Genomic DNA, 20,939 nt, shown 5'->3' with positions numbered 1-20,939 from the left:
AGCTTTACCTTGTCTGGAAGCACTTTATCTGCCCTTCCATTCTAAATGATAGCTTTGCTGGGTACAGTAATCTTGATTGTAGGTGCTTGCTTTTCATCACTTTGAATACTTCTTGCCAGTCTCTTCTTGCCTGCAAAGTTTCTTTTGAGAAATCAGATGACAGTCTTATGGGAACTCCTTTGTAGGTAGCTCTCTGCTTTTCTCTTGCTGCTTTTAAGATTCTCTGTTTATCTTTAACCTTTGGGTCCAACTTGTTTGGGACTCTGTGCTTCCTGGACTTGTATGTCTATTTCCTTTGCCAGATTAGGAAAGTTTTCTTTCATTATTTTTTCTAATAAGTTTTCAATTTCTTGCTCTTCCTTATGATTTGGGTGTTGGCCCTTTTAGAGATGTCCCAGAGTCTTCTTATTCTCTCCTTGTTTTTTTGAATTCTTATTTCTTCATTCCAACCCTGACTGGTTTGGCTCAGTGGATTGAGCGTCGGCCTGCGAGCTAAGTGTCGCTGGTTCGATCTTCCAGTCAGGGCACATCAGAGAAGGAAAACTCTGACTCCAAAAAACCTCCGCTGCCTTGCGGCATACCTCTTCAGGGGAAAGGCTAAGGGAGTAAACCCCGACAGAAAATCCGGAGCCGGAGTCCCTAAGGCGGTTTGACGTTGTAGTCAACACCGGCAACTCCTGCGGCGCACCTGAAGCCAAGCTGTATTGACTCCGTCTTTCCCTTGGACCCTTCAGCTGCGAAGAGAGGGGGGGTCTGCTGCATGGGCAACAGCAGACCCTCCATATCACCCTGCCCAGGCTCTGTAGCTTCAGCTTCACTGGAGAGGACACTCCAGCGTCATCGTAAGATGTCGATTCAACACGGGAGGAGACAGATACCGTGTCACTCCCGAGTCGGACTGCACAGCTATTCTCGGCGGTGCAGATAGACTCTTAAGAAGCTACACCATCGTCTCTCGAGACGGACGGCTGCCGACGATTTCTTCATTCTGTACTGGTTGACTTTATTTCTTTCTTATGTTCCAAATCACTGATTTGAACCCTGGCTTTCTTCCCTCCACTGTTGGTTCCCTGTGGATTTTTCTTCATTTTGCTTAGTGTAGCCTTCATTTCTTCCCTTATGTTTCTATCATTCTCCATCAGTTCTTTGAGCATCCTTATCACCAGTATTTTGAACTCTGCATCTGATAGGTTGATCTGTTTTGTTTGGTTCTTTTTCTGAGGTTTGGTTTTGTTCTTTCATTTGAGCCACATTTACATATCTCCTGGGTTTGGCAGCCTTCCTGTGTTTGTTTCTGTGTATTAGGTACAGCTACTTTGACCCCTTGTCTTGGCACACCTGTTACATTGTATGGGGCAGAGCCTCAGGTAATCACCTGGGTGGAGCAACCCACTTCACTGCTTTGTGGCTCTGTGTATTGGGGGTGGGGGGTTGGAGAGGGGACAATGCCGCTGTCTGGCTGCTGGTGGCTTGCCTGGCATTCACTCTACTTCCAGTTCCTTTACCCACTTCCCATATGATTCTGCTGCCCCTCTAGGTGCTGCCAGAGTGGGTGGGTTTGTGTAAGTTCTAGGACTGTGTGGATCCTTTAAACGCACTCTCCTGAGAGACTGGCAGTTTATTCCACAGCCCCAACCCCCACTGGTTTTTATAGCCAGAGTTATGAGGCTTTATTTTCCTGGCACACAACCCTGGGCCATGAGGTCTGGTCTGGGGCTGGGATTACTTGCTCCCCAGGTGTCCCTCCCAATTTTTACCCACCACATGTGAATGTGGGACTGCCCATTCAGCTGGCTGCTGCTGCTGCCTCGCCACTACCACACCACCTCCTCTCCACCTCAGCTCCCTACCTCCGTCCCTCCTACCCATCTGGATGAAATTGGCTTCTTTAAATCCTTGGTTGTTGGACTTCCAACCAGTTTGGTTTTCTGGGAGTTCTGGGTGTTTTTTTGTTTATTTGTTTATTTTGAGTTAGTTGTAATCCTTCTAACGGTTTAGCGAGGGGGTGAAGCATGTCCACTTATGCCTCCATCTTGACTGGAAGCCCTTATGTCTACATTTCTAATATATAGGCTTAGGTGCCCTCCCTCTCCTGGTTGGGAGGGATGCAGACTCACAGCCTCTGTGTTCAGTATAAATAGAATGAATTGGCCTTGTGGAAAGAGTATTCTAGGCAGGAAAAGTTTAGTGGGCAAGGGCACTAAGGCTGGAAAGCACAGAGCCTGGTCTAGGACCTGGAACAAGTTCACTTGTGCTGGATTATAGGATGTCAGTAGGGTAATGGGCAATGAGACTGAGATAGGTTGAGACTTAAATGCAAGGGAGAGCTTTGCAAGCTTGAGATCTTGGCTTATTTCAGTAGCAATGGAATGTCTCGAAGGCTTTTGAGCAGAGTAGTTACACAATTGGATTAGATTTGTCAAGAAGTCCAGATCTGCTCTGTAGGAAGACCAGGTGAACAGATAGAAGACTCTTGTCAGCCTAGTCTAATGTTACGTTCCTAGACAAGGGGTTCTCAATCACAGGCAATTTTGCTTCTCAAAGACCTTTGGCAGTGTCTGGAGGCAATTGTGTTGTCACCACTGGGGGATGCTAATGAGATCCAGTAGGTGGAGGCCAAGGATGCAGTTAAACACCCAGATGCACAGGACACACACCCAGATTAAGAAATCCTGCCCTGGAATGGAAGTAGTGAAATTGGACCAGAAACAGTGTCAGATCCAAAGACCACTCTTAGTATCCTTTGGTATTCTTTAGAATGCTTAAGTACTCGATATGATGTCAATTCATCGGGCCTCATGACCCCAGTCTTCCTCATATATTTTCACTTGCTTATTCATTTGCTAAATATTTATTTAGCACCAGACACTATTTGAGATCTTGTGATTCAGCAATGAACAAATCAAATTCTCAGTTCTACAAGAACCTTATATTCTTTTTAGGGGATGATAGACATTAATCTTATAAATATATGCCATAAACAATACTGCTCTGGTGGTATTAACATACAGTGTAAGGTCTCTGCTCTGAGATATCATGCAATTGTTAGCCAGAAAGATTGTTGAGTGTGAGAGACAAGTAAGTAAAGATTTTCAAATTGACTTGACCCATGTTAAAATCCAGTTCTTTTACTCTAGTCACTATGCAAGTGACTTAACATATGAGAGCAGGTATGAATCGGAGCTACCAGGAAACCCAAATTTAAATTGCAATTCTCAGTAATCCCAATAGGTGCCACTAGAATGGCCAAGTGAATAGGGATTGCCCAAGCAGCTTCAGGAGCACAGCTTCTTCCAGATGCCAGAGTGGGGCAATCACATCTTCAAAATTTTTCAGGCTAACTACCCTACTACAGGGAGTGGTGAGGTTCCTTGATAATGTCTTATGTTCTCCACAAGTAAAGAATGCTCAATCTTTCTCTTGTTTTTACCCAGAAGCCAAGCCAAGGATGAGTAACAGGGTTGCAGGGAGCCTGGACCTGATAACAGTGAAAGTGAGGATTCATGAGATAAAGTGAGCAATAAAATGGCACCCTAGTTCAAGATACCAGAAATCCTGGACTCTTCCTAAACCAACTGGTAAGGCATTCCCTTACAGGAGAGGCATAGAAGAGGTGGCAAGAAGAAAGGAAAGTAGAGTAAAGAGGTTTTAGAGGTCCAGCTCTTGCTTTGGCTGTGACCACCCATATACCACCTTAGGCTGAGGAACCACAATAGATGTGTGAAAAATATGGCAATCAATAGGCTTAGTCCTACAGTTCTGTGTATAGTGAGAATATCTAATCCAGTCTATGGGAAGTGGTTAGGAATTTTTGGAAAAAAGGGATAGTATCAATTGAAAAATTTGATCAACTGGTTAAAATGTTTCAGTGAAGGAGGGAAGTAAAGAAAGCATATTAAAAGCCCTGGTAATTTACAGGGGGAAACACCTGGCTTTTTAATGAAACTCTGAAGGGCTAAACCAAACCAAAGAGTAATGTTACACATCTGAAGAACCCTGTAGACTTGGGGGTGCTGCCTACTTCACATTCATTCTCAAGTGGGTATTGCAGTAACAGGCTGTGTTGGGTAATGGGAAATAGACAGTAAGGTAACAGATTATAACTATAAAAAGCAACTTCCACACATGGGGTTGGGAGAATACAGGAAAAAGTTTTTGTTTATCAGAACTTGGAAACTTGGAAGAGAGGCCCTGCTGAGCTGGCATTCAGATCTTGGGGAGTTGGTGGCTAGGTGGTGCTGCTTGACTGGCATTGGTAATTCTAAGGGGTCCAATGAAGATGGTTCTAGAAGATACAGTGTCTTTGTTCACTTCTTTGTATCTAGTTCCTACTACAATAACTGGTATGGTACCAATCAGATATTTTTTAAATGAATGAATTCCCTAATTCTTACCTGTCTATTGCAGACCATCCAGAATAGTTCATGGGCAAGGATTACGACCTCTAGTATTGTGTTCCTTTTTCTGCCCAGCACACTCAAGAATAAAGCAATTTGAAGGGTAGAGGCAACCTAAAACTGCAAGGAGGTCAACAGTTGCATCACAGTTTCCCTGGCCATTGCAAACCCATGAGTGGGAGAATCCTGATAGAAAGGCCTCATTGAGTAGATACTTCCTTAGCATTTTCATTTACTTTCACTGGCTCTGCTCATTTATCAAATCTAACTTCTTGGAGTTCATATCCAAAGCCCTTCAATAATATAACCATCCCACAGGCTATCTCCTTCCCCACCAAGAACCTCCAATGAAATCAGGCTGTCTGAAACAGGTCACATTCAAGCCCAATTCTTTGCCTTTGCCTAGGATTTTGGAAGATGTTCATTTTTGCCTCTGCAGAGTATGTACAATAAGTAGTATGTGACCCTGGGAACTGGCTATGCTCACAGAGGCTGTGTGCAGCGAAACGTGAGGTGGCCCCAGCAAGGCTCAAACTGGGGAAACACTGAAGTATATTCTTCTCTCCTGTCTTTACTTTTCCTTCTTCCGTCCAAATTTAGAAAAAAATATATTTTTGTATTTCAGGAACAATGTATTCTTCTTTACTCATATATAATTCCTAAAAAAGAAAAAGAAAAATCAGTCAGAGACCATGTCACTTGCTTTTCACCATAGTTTAGCCAAGGTACTAACACCTTGCCTGTAAGGCTCCAAAACTATGTATAACATACCCATCTTTTACCACTGTTTTATTTATGGAGATTTCATAAAAGCTGATATATCTATGCCTTGTTCCAGATCAGCAGGTTTTAATTTTGGTTCCTAGTGCTCCTCACACTCTCCCTTTCACCTGCAGCCACAGCCTTCTCCAGTCCCTGTATCTTCCTTATGCCTATGATCTCCCATCATGATGAGTTCAAACCCTTCCCACAAAATTCTGTTCCTACTCTCCCTATTTCTTGGCCCTTATTCCTTCTCTGCATGTTCCTACTACCCTGAAGCAGGTTCTACACTTAGATCCTCTTCAGGACCCTGCAGGCAGTTACATGAGTATAAAGTTTCTAACTGACAAAACTGCAACTATAGGCCAAGAGAGTGGAGGGAAATACACTTTTGTTTTCATCAGAAATAGTAATATTTATAAGCTTGTAAAAACTGTTTAGATAGAGAAACCAGGAACTTGGTTGGGGGTGATGGTATCGCCACTTCCTTAGAATTTTCCTTGAGTTTCACTGGCTCTCCTCATTTATAAATTCCAATTTCTTTGAGCTGGTATGCAAAGCCCTTCAATAATCATTTCACTTTGGGCTTCATCCCTCTTCTGGACCATAAATCTCCAATGAAGTCAAGTTGTCCCAAACAGGTCACGTTCAAGCCCAACTCTTTGCCCTTGCCCAGGATTTTGGAAGATGCTGATTTTTGCATTAAGTATGTGGCTCTGGGAACTGACCTGCATAGTTTGTCATAAGGGCCATGCTCAAGGAGACTGTGTGCAGGGAAATGGGGGGTGGTTCCAGCAAGGCTCAAATTGGGGAAACACTGAAATATATTCTTCTGTCCTGCTTTGCTACATCTTCTTCCCCCAAATTTAGAAAATAATTTTTTCTCTTTGAAGTAGAATATGCATCATTCTTTGCTCGTATTTAATACCTGAGAAAGGCCGAGACCATGTCATTCTTACTTTTCACCATGGCTTAGCCAAGGTACTAATAGCACATGTGCACAGGCCAAGGATCATGGACAATGTACCAACCTTCTGCCACTTTATATACATGGGTATTTCACAGCAGCTTAAATATTTATGCCTTATTTTAAATTGGTAAATTTTAATTTTTGTTCTACTTCTTTTTATACCCAGCCTTCTTTTCATCTGCAGTCAGGCCTCACGCAGTCCCTGCATTTTTCTTACAGCTATGATCTCCATTCTTGGTGATAGTGCAAACCCTTTCCAACCAAATCTATTCCTCCCTTCCCATTTCCTGCCCTTTATTCTGTCTTTGTATGTCTTACTACCCTGAAGCAGGCTTCAATATGAGTATAAAGTTTCTAATTGAGGAAACTACAACCAATGACCAGGGAGGTGGAGAGAGAAATGCCTTTCATCATAAATAGTAGTGCTTATAAACTATTAAAAACTCAGTAAGAGAGAAGAAACCAGAAAGTGGGTTGAATTGATGATAAAGTGAAAAATCCTACAAAATTAACCTAGATATTACACTTGCCATAAGATTGGATCTCACCCTGGCTGGTGTGACTCAGCAGATTGAGCACCTGCCTAAGAACCAGAGGGTTGCCAGTTCCACGTCAGGGCACATGCCTGGGTTACAGGCCAGTCCCCAGTAGGGGGTGCGTAAGAGGCAACCACACATTGATGTTTCTCTCCCTCTCTTCCTCCCTTCCCTTCTCTAAAAATTAGGGGAAAAAAAGATTGGGTCACTTGGATTTAATATTACCAAATGGCTTAACCTATTCTTCCTTTTCTTTGTTCCCTTTTTGGTGGGGACTCCATTGCAGAGTAGTGATCTGCCAGAAGGTAGCAGTAGTATATAAAAGTAAATACATAAAGGTCAATTATTGCTTTAGAATAGATCCAGACTGTTAAAATTCTAGATGTGCTCCCCAGAAGGGGGCGGGGGGAGAATTACTTCTCTGATGTGGCCCAGAAACAGTTCTCAGGCCAATAGGCATGTATTTTTTGTCCAGAACAAGGATACTCTAGTTTCCTGGCAGGAATTACGGATATTATAGCCTTTTCCCCTACAAAGCAAAATGGAAATCCACAGTGAGACAGGACTGTGAGTTCCAGGCAGAAATAGAAAGTAGGTTCTACTTCCATAGGCTGATTTCTATTCCTGGCCATGGTTCTTGAGATCCAGTGGTCGAGAAGTTTACTGCTAAGCTAGGGACTGGCTAGTAGAACTCTCCACAGCAGAAGGAAGCTCTAAGAAAAACATGCTGACCTAAGGAGAGTTGGCTGTGTCTGGTTTTCTACAAACTCAGAACATCTATTCCTTCTTCTGATGAATCACTTTAATGTGTATCCCAATGGTGGAGCTTTTCTCACTCTGAAGGCACTTGTATGGCTTTTCCCCAGTGTGGACTCGCTGGTGAGTGCTAAACTGGGAACTGTTGTTGAATCTCTTCCCACAGACAGTGCGCTGATAAGGCTTCTTTCTCCCTAGTGAGGGTCCTCTGGTGGACAACAAGACTGGAGGTCTGGTTGAAGCTTTTCCCACATTCCCCACACTGGTATGGTCTCTCCCCTGTGTGAGTTCTCAGGTGGGCAGTGAGGTTGGAGCACCCCCTGAGTCCTTGTTCACATTTACTGCACTTGTGAGCCTTCTCTGCTGTGTGGATTCTCTGATGCCGAACAAGGTAAGAACCTCAGCTAAAGCTTTTCCCACATTCATGATATTTAGAAGCCTTTTCGAGTTCAGGGACTTGCTGGTAATAAGAGGAAGGAGAACTCTGAGAGCATTTTCTCCCACACAAAGAGATGTGTCCAGGGCTTCTCCTCAGTCAAAGTCTCTGGTGACTCATCCTCTCCTGGGATGGGGCTGTCTCCTCACTCTCCCCTGGACAATGTCTATGTTGCTTTCTTGATGCTAGCTCACCTTCCCAGCCTGTTTTCAGCTCAGAGTGCCAAAAAATTCTCTGCTAGACTTTCTCCGTGAAGCCATTTTCATTTCTACTTCTTCTGAACCATCCCATTTCAGGTTTCTTTTTGAACACCCTTCTTCATCTCAAAACCTGAAAGAATAAAATAACATTGGACTCTGGAGAAGGAAAGCAATGGAATAAGGAAACAGTTACAATTACATTACCATAAAGAAGAAATACCTAATTGTAATTCTTCATGTGCCTCAATCTTCTGCTAATGAAAGGCTAATTTTTTTTCCCAATTGCAGTACTTTTTAGCTCCAGACTTGTGGTCACTGGTAAATATACCGTACACTTCCCTATTTTTCTCTTATTCTGTAACTTTTTGGATGTTCTGACACAATGACAAAACTGAAGCAAAGAATTAAGCTCTGTGTCAACTTTCAATCCATCTACAGGTGTACTCTCAATACTTGACTGGCTTAGCTTATGGGAGCTGAGCCATAAAAGGCCACCCCAAGTTTGAGCAGCTGAAACAAGAATAAAGCGAGTTTCTGAGTCTCTGGCAAGCACAGACTTGGGCTATGAAAGGAAGGAAGTGGAGAAAGTCTGGGCTGGCCTAACTGGGCAATCTAAGGAAGCAAAAGAAGTGAAACTCCATGAGAAAAATGATATGGACTCTGAGAGAGACCAGCAAATGCAAAATCGGGGCTCTAAAATGCAAGGGAAATAATCCTTAAACTACATGAAAAGCGAAGCTCTCTGACCTGTATATGGTCATTCATCAAGAAGAAGATAAGGCCAGGAGCGGAAACAACCCTAAGTGTACTTTCCATCCTTTGACCATCAGAGCCAAAAGTCTTACAGGTCTGTTTGGAAACAGGACTGGAAGGTCAGCTCACCTAACTTCCTGGCTGGGAACCCTGAAGTCCTTTTCATCCCTGGCTATACCATCCACAGTGGTACCTTCTCCAACCTCTATGGACTCCCTGTTCTGCTGACTCAGCTCTCCAGACTCCATGTCACTTCCCTCTTGGCAAGAAACAGCATCCCTTGCCACAGGAGGTGCAGAGGAGCTTGAAAGGGCATCCATTCCCTCATGAAAGATACACAGCTTAGGCACACGACCTCTCCTCACTGCAGTTAACGTGGCTGTAGGCTTTTGAACTTGGTGTGACACTGCTCTAGGGTCCCCAGAAAACCCTGCTCCTGGATTTATTCCCTCACAGCCTGTAGATCTGAGTGTTCTGCTGATGGCTCTGGAGTTAGGAAACAGAATTACTGAGCATGGCCAGGAGTGTCTTGGTCTCATCGCCTCAGTGCATACCTGCACCATGGGACAAAGAACACAGGGGTCAGATCAGAAAGGACTGGACACCTCGATGCAGGTTTTTAGCAGCCCAACATACAAGTTTTTCAAACTGTGTCACAACTGGCTACCATCACACAGTAGACAAACCATCCTCTCCAACGGAGAAAGATTGTAGTGTACAGTAGTCCTTCTCTATATTGCAGTTGACTTATCGCAGCCTCACTGTATTGCGGTATTTTTAAAAATATTATAGTTAATTATTTATCGCGGATTTTTCACTATATCACGGGATTTTGCAGTACTGTATATGTATGTTGTTAAAGTTAAGTAGGTTTAAGAGTGTAGAATATGTTTAAGAACATAAGCAATGTTTATAAAAGTGTGGAAAATGTTAATAAGGGAGTGGGAAAGGTTAATAAGGGACTGGGAAAGGTTTATAAGTGTGTGGGAAGGGTTTATAAAGCCTTAAAATATATATAAATTCTAAAATAAATGTAAGATTCCTCCTTCACGGATTTTCACCTATCGCGGGAGGGTCTAGAACGTAATACCCACGATAAGTGGGGGAATACTGTATTTACCAAAGCTGAGCTTTTTATTTCTCTTTAATCATCCTGAATCCCACTCACTTTCCTTGAGGGCAGCACTTGCGTTTCTCCAAACTGGTGGGACTCCTTGAGTGGGTGTGACCACATAAGAGGACATAGTGAGTAGGCAAGTCTTGGAGGGAAGCAAAGATTCAGAGAAGAGCTGGTTATAGGAGACGTCTGTCTACTCCCACCCACTTCTGATGTCTGAGTACCATCTCTTCTACCCATCTCCATCTGTTATCTGTCATCCTTGTAGGAGCAAGAAACTACATCAGTTACTATCCCAAGGTTAGAATAAGCAGTTAATATCTGAAAAGAGCAGTTCAGGCTGGCTGGTGATACAAGATCCCTCCGCACACATGTCTGCACCCAGCTGAGTCCCAGCATCCCTCTTAAGGGGTCCCCATCTCAGCCAGTTAGTGAGGGCTCAGCAAGCACATTCTGATTACATCTGGTGGTGGTGCTCTGAAGGGCACACAACCTCTATCATCACCCCTTCTAGTCTACTCTCCTCTGAGCCACCATTATCTCCATCCTGGAATTCGCCATAGCTGCCTTCCTGGTCTTGATTCTACTCTTGAGCTCCTATACTCTGTTCTCAACCTAGCAGTCAACATGGTCCCTCCTCTTTTTCATTTAATTCAACTAACATGTATTGAGTGCCTTAAGTGCTAGTTTCTGAGAAATGCCAAATATCAATATGACACAGATCCACCTTCAATAAGTCCAGTCTTGTAAAAGCCTGTACCATAAATGCAACACAAATGTTTAAGTAGATTTAAATGCCTAATAAATTGAAATATTCAAAGTTATTTAAAACTACTACTCCTCTGCTCAGGACACTGCAAGGCTACCTCCTTATAACTCAAAAAGTCAAAGTCCTTTCATAGGTCTTTCTTAGTAATTCGCAAGTGATAGATAAAAAAAAACATTTATTAAAAAATAAAATAAAAATTCAGTTGAATAGTATAGCAGTGTCAAACTGCTATAAAAATTTCTAAATGGTTACTGTCATTTTCAGTTCACATCACTTCCAATAGCACTGTGCTAGTGATCTGATTGATGGATCTCATTATTACTCTCATCTTCTCTCAATCTGCAGTAGATCACAGTGGCCTCCCTGCCCAGGCTCTCCTCCAGCCTCAGAACCTTTGCATTGGCTATTCTCTGTCTGTTACACTCTTCCCCCAGAGAATCACATGGCTCACTGCTTCTCCTTCTAGTCTCTGTTAAAATGTCATTTTCTCAATGTGGACTACCCTGGGAGCCCAAACTAAAAATGAAACCCACGCTCTGCCCCTGTACACTTGATCATTCTTATTCTGCTCCATTACCATGCAGCTGCAATGACAACCTTTTGAATTCACACAGTAGCTCCTACTAGGACATTACCCACCTTCAACAGAGAATATAATACTCATTCCCTTGGCCAACATCACCTTCATTCTTTTATGTTCTATTGACAAAATCTAGATATAACACCTACTCAGACAATTCATTACTTTGGTGACAGTAACATACCTGGCTTTGTCCTTCCAATTTCACAACTCAAAACAAAATCCCTTGAATTCCCAGACAACATAAGTGTTTAGGTACTAGCTTCCCCTATACAGAACATGCACCTGACCAAATGAATGGCTTTACATTGGACATCCACTATAGCTTTTATTCTAATGTACCCTGAACAGTGAGGGAACAGGAACCATCTTCAATTTATAGCTGGGGGACAAGGCCCACTGTGGGGGAGCAATTTACTTACAGGGAATCAGTCGTCGTCGGCAGCCGTCCGTCTCGAGAGACGATGGTGTAGCTTCTTAAGAGTCTATCTGCACCGCCGAGAATGGCTGTGCAGTCCGACTCGGGAGTGACATCGTATCTGTCTCCTCCCGTGTTGAATCGACATCTTGCGATGACGCTGAAGCTACAGAGCCTGGGCAGGGTGATATGGAGGGTCTGCTGTTGCCCATGCAGCAGACCCCCCCTCTCTTCGCAGCTGAAGGGTCCAAGGGAAAGACGGAGTCAATACAGCTTGGCTTCAGGTGCGCCGCAGGAGTTGCCGGTGTTGACTACAATGTCAAACCGCCTTAGGGACTCCGGCTCCGGATTTTCTGTCGGGGTTTACTCCCTTAGCCTTTCCCCTGAAGAGGTATGCCGCAAGGCAGCGGAGGTTTTTTGGAGTCAGAGTTTTCCTTCTCTGATAGGGAATCAGTACCAGGACATATTTGCAGAAAGGTCCTCACTCAAGTGTCTCTGAAGCAGGCTGTCATGCCAGGGCCTCCAGTTTCTAAGACTGACTGCTTGCTGTCTGATTTATAGGTGTCTGTGCCTTCCACTGTGTCCTCATACCCTACCTCCTTCTGCTTCCCTGGGCCTTGGATTGGGCCTTGGTTTCAAAAGCCTTGTCTTCTAAGCTCCCAGGAGAACTGTAGGAGCCCTGGAAGGCCAGCAGAGCTTTCATCTCCTCCTGAGAGGCACAGGGCTCTGGGCTGTTGCCTCTTTTTCCTTGACAACAACTGGCCTGGAAGCTTCTGAACTACATTTGACACTGCTCCAGAGTCTGGCAGAAATGTTCACAGAAGAGCTCAGTCACTTCCCCATATAGTTGACTGCTCTGCTGGTACACTTGGACTTTCTTGTAAAATCGAGGCTCACTGAAAACAGACAGTTCTGGTTTCATTAGTGGCCAAGGGTGCACCTGCTACTTTCCCATATGCCAAGTCTGGCTGTTTTGCATCATCCTTTATTTTTTCTTTCTCCTTTGCTAGTGTTTCATGGGCTTCAACTCCAGTCTCAGTTGTGGAACTCTTAGAACTTTTCTTCAATCTGCTGTAGTGAATATCTGGGGTCTCTGTGTATTTACTCTGATTCAGCCCAGAGATGACATTTGGACCATGAATGGGAAACCCTGCATGTAAGGAAGCAGGGAGGAGATATCAAGGCCAAAGCCAGCCGCAGAGCATGTCTCTGAATCTGATAGTCAGGGAGGCTTCTCAAAAGAGGAGCAGCCCACATGGGGCAAAACTGATTTGAAGAAGGGAAGTTATCAGTCCTGAAACCAGCAAAGGGCTCTTGGTGCTTCTTGAAGTGCCTGGGCATGGAAGTGGACTCTGATGATTGGGTTGTTTTGTTCAGTTCCTCTGCCACTCAGGACATCACAGCTGTGTGTGTGAGCACATGTTCATCCTTCACCTGTTCATTGCAGCCTGTGCCTCACTGACTGCTGTCTCCTGCTCTGTGTTTCTCTTGCTGTCTTTTCTCCCCCTCTTGCCACTGACCTCCTCACACTCTCTGTCCCCACTGCTTTCTTTCTCATGCCTCCTCCCTTGTTCTTGCTCACTGTTCTCATATGCTGTCCATCCCTGTCAAGAGACCCTTGACTCCATTACTTTCCTTTTCTTTCAGTCTCTGTTTTGTGTCCCTCCCTGTGTCTTCCTTTCTGTGTGTGTCTGTCTCTCTGGGTCTTCCTTTCTCTGTATCTTCTTTTTCTCTCTGTCTCTTGCCTGCTCTCAGTATTTTCCTGTTTATTTCCTTCTTTCCCTCTACCTAACACATTCCCAACTGCCTTCGTCTTCTTCCTTTTCAGGTTCTTTTGGACTCTTTCTCTCTGAACAACTGAACACATCCACTCTGGACCAACCAGGAATGTGGATTCTTAACTAGCAAGACGTTTCTGTCATTCTTCTACATAACACCCCTGCACTTCTGTATAGATCCAACGTGCATCTGTCCTCCCTGACATAGGGATACAGTTCAGTCCTCACACATGACAGGCCCCTGTAATAACACTGGAGTCTGCTGCTACTGACCAAATAGCACTGCTCTAGCCTGGAGTGGGGCAGAGGTAGCACCACAGTCATCAGCTCAGAAGTAAAGCAAGACAAGGGAGGTCAGGCCTCTGAGGGAAGGATGGGGGTAGGTATGCAGCCATGAAGATGTCAGAGTGGACAGAATAAGAAAACAACCCAGGACAAGCTCAGTGGACTACATAAATGTCTTCCTAACATCTCTGGAAAGAATGAGTTTTAGAGTGAAAATCAGTATAAGGTGAAATGGAAACTTAAAGAGAGAAAAAATGTCAACCACAGCTCACCTGGGTCTCAGAGGTACAGAGCACAGCACCAGTATCCTGGTCTTAAAGACCCCTCTTTTAGGGACAGTTCCTGGCAGCCCATGGAGTAAGGCAGGCTGGGGGAGAAACATCCACTATTAGAGAGCTTCCACATAACTCAAGTCTCCGAGTGGAGTCCCTGGGCCAATAGCATCACCAGTACCTGGGGACCTGTCACAAAGGCATATTCCTGGTCCCCACCTCAAATGTGCTGAATCAGAAAGTCTGGAAGTTGTCAGAACATGGCAGTCCGCTCAGCGCGACTGCCGGGAGGGAGTGTGGCTTCTACCGCGGCTGTGCAAGCTCCGAGCACTGTGGCTCATCTCATCCGAAAGGCTCCTCCCTCCAGCCCAGTTCCTTTGGGGCATCTGTGCTGCCTACACTTTCCCTTCTTTCTCTGTCAAAACATGGCAGCAGCTGGACTGCCCACCTGGACTTTTGACTTATGCAAATGAACCATATGCAAATTAACCTAGGTCCCAGCTTCTCCCATAAGAAATTGGACTTTGCTCCTTCCCAGAAGAAATGATGATGGACCTAGCACGACATATTGACTGGGGAAAAGTGGGGAGATGTAAATAACCTGTTGAATATGTTGATGGACAAACTCACCCTAACTGTAATGTATGTTCGGAATCGAGTTGAGACAGTGCCTGTGCACACATAAGCATAAGTTTTCTACGGGCTTTAGAGATAGATTGGGAGTTTTTCTCTCTCCTGTCCTTTCTCTTTTTTTTCCATCTTGTCCTTCCTTGTCTCTAGAAGTCCCTGAGGCAGACGGTGAGTTTTCCTTTTATCTCTAATCCCTTTTCCTCCTTTTTATCAGTAAACATGGTGTGAAGTCCTAGACTGTTCTCTGAGTGATTTCTCAGAGCAAAGGCAGTCTGGCTAGAAAAGGTGTTGTTTCTTTTTAAATTCCAAAAAGACATCTGCATATTATAGAAAGAAAAATTTTGAGACAATAATGATGGGAGGGGGCTGCCCTAGCTGGTATGACTCAGTTGGTCGGGCGTTGTCCCACAAACTGAAAGGTTGTTGGTTTGATTCCTGGTCGGGGCATGTGCCTAGGTTGTGGGTTTCTCTCCCTCTCATTCTCCCTCCTTTCCCGTCTCTCTAAATTCAAAAATAAAATAAAATTTAATAATTGGGGGAGGAGGGAAGGAGGAGGGAGGAAGGGGGAGGGAGGGAAGGGGGGAGGGAGGAGGGAGGATGTGGAGGGGGGAGGGAGGGGGAGGGAGGGAGGGAGGGAATGTCTCATAGCCAGATAGTAAAGATAACCAAATACTCTTAAAATACGATAGTAACTCAAACCTTTTATTTCAAACCAAGATAATGTATTCTTTCCCAGATCCCCACCTTCAAGAAGTCTACAGAGGAAATGGTTCATTTGATGACTCACTAATGGACCTTCAGAAGACATTTGGGAGTTACGACACTTAGGATCTGAGTGGTCTGTGGGAACGGTGAGAGAAGGGAGCAGACTTGGAACACAGTGAGTCCTGCCCCCCCTTTACTCACAGATGCCACAGCTTCAGAAATCACACACTAGAAAACACAGATTTCCCAAGGATTAAAAGGAAATAAATGCTAAGTGACAAAGAGAATATTTACTTCACTTAAAAAATACAAAAGCAAATAAACCTCTTAGACAATTATCAATTTCATCAACAGATGCTTGCCAATTCAAATACTATGAAGATACCAAGTTTTCCTCCAGGATCTGAGTTATATAAAAATGAGCTAGCTTTTAAAGTTTATTTAGCAACCTGTAATGGCAGGTTTCAATTAAGCAGAAAAAGCAGCAGTGGTCTTTAGGCTATCTAGAAATGTAGGGAGTCAGAGTGCATCATGGGAAGAGCCTTGCTGTATACATGCAGTGGAATATTAGTTGGCCATAAAAAGGAATGAAGTAGTAATATATGCTGAAAACATGCTAAATGAAAGAGGCCAGACACAAAAGGTCATGTATTATAGGAGTCCATTCCTGTGAAATGTCCAGAACAGGCAAATCCATAGAGAGACAATGAAAAGCAACTGCTTAAGGGTATAGCATTTCCTTGTGGGAGAATAAAATGTTTTGGAACCAGACAGAGGTAGTGAGTGTATAACATATTTAATGTACTAAATGCCACTGAATTGTTCACTTGAAAATGGCTAATTTAACCCTGGTTGGTGTGGCTCAGTGATTGAGCACCAACCTGTGAACCAGAAGGTCACAAGTTTGATTCCCAGTCAGGGCACACACCTGGTTTGTGGGCCAGGTCCCTAGGTGGGGGCATGTGAGAGGCAACTGAACTGTGTTTCTCTCACACATGTTTCTCTCCCTCTCTTTCTCCTTCCTTTCCTCTCTCTCTAAAAATAAAGACATAAAATCTTTTTAAAAAATGGCTAATTTTATGTTATGTGAATTTCACCTAAATTAAGAAAATTTTTCTTTAATTAAATTTGTTCTGAAAAAGTTGAGACAAGTAAAAACAAAAAATAGAGCTTTGGAAGAAAGGCAAAAATAATAGGAGGAATGTATTTTGAAAGAGATTAAGCTGGATAGGGCAGGCGATTTATTCAATTTTAAGTACATAAAGAACTGCTATGCAGAAGATCATGGTAAACATGTTCACCTTAATACAACTGATTCCAAAATAATAGAATTAAATTGTAATAAAAGAGAATTTGGCTAACACGTTACGGATGACCACCCTATTTTTATGCTATTACCATCAGCTGATTTGAAATCTTGTTTTTAGGTGTATTTCAAAGGCATTTAATCTGGAACCCAGGGGGCAAACACAAGCTCAGACCTGCATTTCCCACAGATGACTGTTCCTACCCCACCTCAGGTGAGGGCGCAGCCTTCTGCTTACCTCTTGACTGTTCCTGTGGCCTCGGTGTGAGCTCCATGACGTTCAAAGTCTGTTCCTCTGGATGAACCCCGTTTTAGGGGGGATCTCAGTGATTCTCTGGCTGCTCCCAAAGGGGCTATCTCCTCGAGAGCACTTTCAAGTCCTTCCCAGGATCCAGGACCTGAGAGTAGACCCCATCATCTGTCAGTACACATTCCTGCCCAAGCTGGACTTTACAACTCCTAAGAAAAGAACATGAGCCCTGGCTGGTGTGGTTCAGTGGACTGAGGGCTAGCCTGCGAACAAAGGGTCAGGGGATTGATTCCCAGTCAGGGCTCATGCCTGGGTTGTGGGTGGGGTCCCCAGTTGGGGGCACATGAGAAGCCACCACACATTGATGCTTGTCTCCCTCTCTTTTCTCACTCCCTTCCCCTCTCTCTAAAAATAAATAAATAAAATTATTTTTTTTTAAAAGAAGAACATGACACATAGGGAAGCAGATGAGAAATGTTCTCAGGACCACTGTAAAATAATAATAAAAATGAATAGAATTTGGTCTAAATCACTTGGTTAAGATCATTAATATGAAAGGACCTAGTATGAAGCCTGACACACCAGAAGTGCTTAAAGTGATATACATTTGTTGAAAGTGAGAATGTCTGCTTCCACTTTAGAAAGCTCCTGTGGTCTCAGTGTTACTACCACTTCCTCTCCCCACAAATTCATACATGACCAAGTGCAAACCATTCTACTTTCAAAAGATCCCTTACTTTACTCCTCATTCTATCTCTGTATTTTCCGGCCTGTCTGGACTACTATCATCGCAGCTTAACAGTCTGCCCTGCATCCTCTCTGCTGCTGTACCCTCTAATCCATTTTCTTTCTACAAAGAATCCAGTAGATCTTTTAAAAATGTAACATCATATCTGTCCCTGTTAATATCCTTCAGTGGCTTCCCACTGCACGTAGAATAAAATCCAAACCCCTCTTTCACAGCCTGAAAGGCTCTACCGGACACGGCCCCTGCCTTCCCCTCTCTTTTCTCTTACACCATTTTTCTCCTTGATTCTGAAGTTCTAGCCACAAACCTTCCCTTCTTTAACAAACATGGAAGTCCTCCTCAGCTGAAGCTCTTGGAGTGTGCTGTGCGCTGGGGGCTGCAGGACTGTCCTATTAGCTCTAGGCTCAACCAGCTCCTTCTCAGGTCTCAGCATAAACGTCCCCTCTGAGGACATTGCCCCACTATATGACTCCCCCACAGTCATTCTCTACCAGATCACCTTGCTAATTCCTTCAGACCACTTATCCGTAAGTATTTTCATTCATTTGCATATTGTGTTTCCACCATAGAATGCAGGATCCAGCAGGCCTGGGACCTTGCCTGGGACCATGCCTGTCTTGTTCATTGTAAAATCCCGAATATTGCCCTGGCCAGTGTGGCTGAGTTGATTGGAATGTGGTCCCATGGACCAAGGAGTGGTAGGTTTGATTCCCAGTCAGGGCATATGCCTGGGTTGCGGGTTCAGTTCCCTATCTCTCTAAAATCAATAAGCATATCCTTGGATGTGGATAACAAAATAAGTAAAAAATAAAATAAAATCCCTAATATCTGGCATATCATTGTCACTCAAAGTCAATTTGTTAAAGACTCTAAACATTCACTTAATACACGAACATCTAAGTTATTTTAGCAAATGCAAAATTCTTCCCATAGATTAAAGGCATAGGACCAACTCAAGCTAGCTAGTACTTTGGTGAATGGCATAGAGCTAGTGTGACTTTCTCAGCTAAATACCTCTCCAGTAACTAGATTCCTGTGCTCCTTACTCCAACTTCTTATAATCAAAACCAGAAGATTCTGACTTCCTTCTCTCACCTATTGCCCAGGTTCTCTCTGTATACCCTCAACCAGAAGCACAGCTTCCTTATCATTTTCTGGACACTGCTTCTTCACTCAGGTCTGGATATTCTCTGGCAAGATGCTGAGAAACTACTCCAAAACCAGCAGCTCCAGAATTAGCTCTTTTGAGTGGGTCTTAGGCCTCAGCCAATGACAACTGAGTTCCAAGAGTGTGCTAAAAGCTTCATGGGGGCCAGTTACCTCCCAACAGCAGAACTGCCTGAAGTACTGGCAGGAAGCTTTGTAGTCAAGGCGGTTGCTATGAAGAGCAATTTCTGTCCCTGTGAGGATTCCTTGCTTGGTGATGGGTGTGCTTGGGGACTCTGTTACAGCCATCATTCACTTCACTATATAGCTCACTGGTTGCCACTTCCACCCTGAGGATCAGATTCCATCTCTTTTCATATCACTGGAAGCAGTTCTCCTGGATATCAATGAAAGGAATCAGAGACATGAGAGTGACACAGATGTGCACAATCATTTGAAAAGGGCCCAACTTTGAAGGGAGAATGGAAAAATTATAGCATAAAACTATTCCATATTCCTTCCCTCTGCTTCTTGTGATTTATTTCTATCCTTTTCCTTTACTCCCTCCATGATCCAAGCCAATGATCCAAAGCACTAGCACTATCAAAAAAGTTTTCTCCCAGACAGATTCCTCTCTGCTAAGGGATTCCTCAAACTCCTCAGTGTAGTCTAGCTGTTCCTTCTCATGGTCCCCATGTCTGGGTCTTGTCCTTGCCCTTTCCCACCCTTAAAAAGCCTAGACACACCTTCCCGATTGTCACCTCTTAATAGTATGTGAGTGCCTCTCCAGCAACCTCTTTATTACTGTGACACCCTCCCCACTACCATCACCATCACATACAATGTAGATGATAAATGACTGTTGTGGTTTGCTGTATGTTGCTCTCCTCCCCAGCATTCCATCCCCACTTCTAATAGCAGCAGCATCTTCCTCTTTGAAAGACTCCCTCTCTATTCCATTGGCTCTGGTGGGGCTATTCATCATTACAGTTCCCTTCTCCCTACCCCTGGAGTGGGCACCTGAGAAAGGCTGGACCTGTCAAAATTCTTTTCTGAGATTTTACATATAGGTAGGGTGAGAGAAGTTCTGAATTTCCTGTGAATTGCTGAATTGGGATGATGTAAGACTGGAACTATCTGCAATTATGTTTCACTCAACATTCCATTTCTCTTCCACCAAAGAAGTAGGCCTGCTTACAGGAGTTAAAAACAAAAACAAAAACAAAACTTAAAAAAACTGATTCAGGTTGCCGTTCTTCCAAAGAACTTGAACTGCCTTCGTTTATATTTACATTTCAGTGTGGCAGTAGGGGCCAGAAACAGAAGAATGTTAACTGTCCTTTTTACCAAAAAAACGGAGCATCACATAGCATAGCTCCTCAGCAGCAAGGCCAGGACTAGAACCTGTACTCCCCCTTACCTTACACATTTTCGTACATCCCGCACTTTATGTGATTGAGTGATAAATGCTAGTTTCTTTTTTATAAAGATTTTATTTATTTTTAGAGAGAGAGGAAGGGAAGAAGAGGGGGAGAGAAACACGGATGTGAGAGAAACATCAATGGGTTCCTTCTTGCACGCCCCCAGCTGGGGACCTGGCCTGCAACCCAGGCATGTGCCCTGGCTGGGAATAGAACTGTCTAGACTTCAGTTTGCGGGACAGTGCCCAACCCACAAGCAACAGCAGTCAGGGCAACAAATGCTAGTTTCATGGAGAAGGTGGATCCAGCACTCCTCTTGACCTCTAACATCCCATCCCATTCATACTTAATTTTAAAATTCTGGTTTCTCAAAAACGAGTTTTCCTCTGGCGATGATCCACTCAGCGGAAAGCAGGATGAGAATGGGGACCACACTGATTCACTTTCACTAGGCAGGGATGCACTCGGTGAGTACTCCTAGTGCACTCGATGCTAAGGTTCGGTACAATAGCGTAGGAAAACATCCGCAGGCTCCCGCTGCAACGAGACGGCGATGAGACGATCAGAGTCAAATGCCAGAAGGAGTCCGGGCTCGGGAACAGAGATCAGAACCCGGACTGATCCGCTCTGATGGACTGAGGGCACCAGGGCGCAGAAAGGTGACAGCGGGGTATGCGAGAAGCGCCCAGGCCCGGCCCCACCGC

General features: G+C 44.1%; 1 pseudogene; it reads right to left on the bottom strand.

Annotated features, from left to right (window-relative positions):
- Nucleotides 1–7,442: 7,442 nt before the first annotated feature.
- Nucleotides 7,443–20,243, bottom strand: ZSCAN32 (zinc finger and SCAN domain containing 32; annotated as a pseudogene).
- Between the last annotated feature and the right edge of the window lie 696 nt (nt 20,244–20,939).

Source organism: Furipterus horrens, unplaced genomic scaffold, assembly GCF_987537825.1.
Source record: "Furipterus horrens unplaced genomic scaffold, mFurHor1.1.pri manual_scaffold_5, whole genome shotgun sequence".
Classification (NCBI taxonomy): Eukaryota; Metazoa; Chordata; class Mammalia; order Chiroptera; family Furipteridae; genus Furipterus; species Furipterus horrens.
This window is presented reverse-complemented; position numbering and strand designations above follow the sequence as displayed.